Consider the following 2,068-nt stretch of genomic DNA (forward strand, 5'->3'; position numbering starts at 1 on the left):
CACTTCAAAAAAAAATGGTTCAAAAATAAAATCAACAGTTCATAATAAATAAGGGTTCAAAAATAAAATCAATACTTACAAATAAAAATTGTTCAAAAATAAAATCAACACTTCAAAATAAAAATGGCTCAAAATCAACGCTTTAATAAAATGCTGAAAAATAAAATCAACATTTCAAAATAAAACACTGCTGGAAAGTATACATTTTAACAAGTTGATTTTGAAAAACATTAGGATATGACCACTTTTGTTAAAAAATATGTGAAGTGCAGCATGCACGTGTTTTCAAACCCATTTGAACTAATACCCATAAATTAAATTCTATGCAATAGATTTCATTTAAATACCACCACATCAGCAAATAACCTTACCTGTGTGTAATTTATTTTCAGCATAAATTCAGATGTTTTGTTAAGGACTGAATGACAGTACAGTTGTTGAAAGCAAACAGGTCATAGCTTTGAATCCTCGCCTTCTGTCATTCTGCTGAAATTTACTTGTTCTCCCTTTGCAAGCGTAGCTTATTTTCAGGTTCAATCCGTGGATAAGACACTAAGCCAAGAGGTAGAATTCCAGATTTACATTTAGAGAATGACTGTAAACGAATGGAAAAACTTTTACCAACAAACTCTGACTTCATATAAAGTGACTCTGGTCTAAATCAACAAAAATAAATAAAAGAAACTTTCATCCTCTTTTGGTTTAACAATTGCACTGTTGTAATATGAACTGCACATTTGTGCAAAGGGGGTTTTTGAGGCAGAAGTGGGCAAAACTGAATTTTACCACGTAATCTCTTTCCAAGAAGCTGTCTTAAAACATGGTAAAATGTGCTGACTGTTTCAATGTGGCCAAACCACAGACTCAAACCTAGCTCCAAACACACACATCTTTTTTCTTACATGAGGGGAAAAGAGGTTTTCTGATATTATTAAGGCAGTTTATTTGTGTGACACAATCATACAGATCAGCATATGTGTCTGAGTTGGGAAAGCGGCGCCAAAATAATCCATACCTTTTGAACGTTTTCATGTTGGAGCAACAAAACTTCTGATTTCTTATTTGTGTTAGACCAAGTTAAAGTGATGCACAATAATGAAGTGGGTTCTTAGTTTAGTCAGGTTGGATAAAGACGTGCCACAGATTCTCCACTGAACTTTGACTGGGCCATTATAACACATAGCCATGCCTTGATGTAAATCATTCCTTTCATCTGGCTGTACATTTATAATTGGTGGTCCTCCACCTTTTTCTTCTTTTTGTGATTTTATTTACACTAATGGCTTCTTCTTGCTGCTTTTTGCTCAAATTCACATTTATAAAGTACAAGGCTAGTCATTCTCCCACCAGAGTTGTGGATCTGTGCAGCTCTGTCTGCTGGTTTTTGCTGCTGAACATTGGGTTGCTTGAGATATGTGCATATGAATGGGCCAATTTCATATGGCCCATTCAATTTAGCAGCAATTTAAATAAATACAGTTTTAACTCTTTGGAAATTTTCCAACTAATATAAAGATGGAAGTTAGCATCTGGCACGTTTCACGTTATCGAGAAGTCAAAATTTTGCATTTCAGTCTGTCTGTCAGTAAAACAAACAAAAAACAAATAAGATGGTGCAAAAACAAAATAAATAATTTTTATGCCTCTCATTGCTTGACTCAAAATCTGTTTTACTTTTCTGTAGGAAACCAATGTTGCTGAGCACAGAGAGCAAACTCGGTCAATGAAGTAGAACTTGAACACAAATCTGCTCAAACTATCAGTTAATGACTAGGTTCTCATGGCAGACGACAGGACAACATTGATCCATGTTTTTAAGATACTTGTGTAAAAGTTTATATATAAACTTAATCTCACACTTCAACCAACACATAATAATTTAGTGTGCAGTGTAGCTCTCTGATACCTTGCTATTAGAGAGGATCACTGTGATTTTTCACACCACTGTATAATTTCAAGTTTTGTAAACACCATTGGTGGTTGTGCACGTCTAATAAAGCTTTAAATGTATTATGGTTAACTTCTTACCAACACCCACTTAGAGAACAAATATGGTCTCCAATACTTT

The sequence above is a fragment of the Poecilia formosa genome, unplaced genomic scaffold (genome assembly GCF_000485575.1).
Source record: "Poecilia formosa unplaced genomic scaffold, Poecilia_formosa-5.1.2 Scaffold184, whole genome shotgun sequence".
Lineage (NCBI taxonomy): Eukaryota > Metazoa > Chordata > Actinopteri > Cyprinodontiformes > Poeciliidae > Poecilia > Poecilia formosa.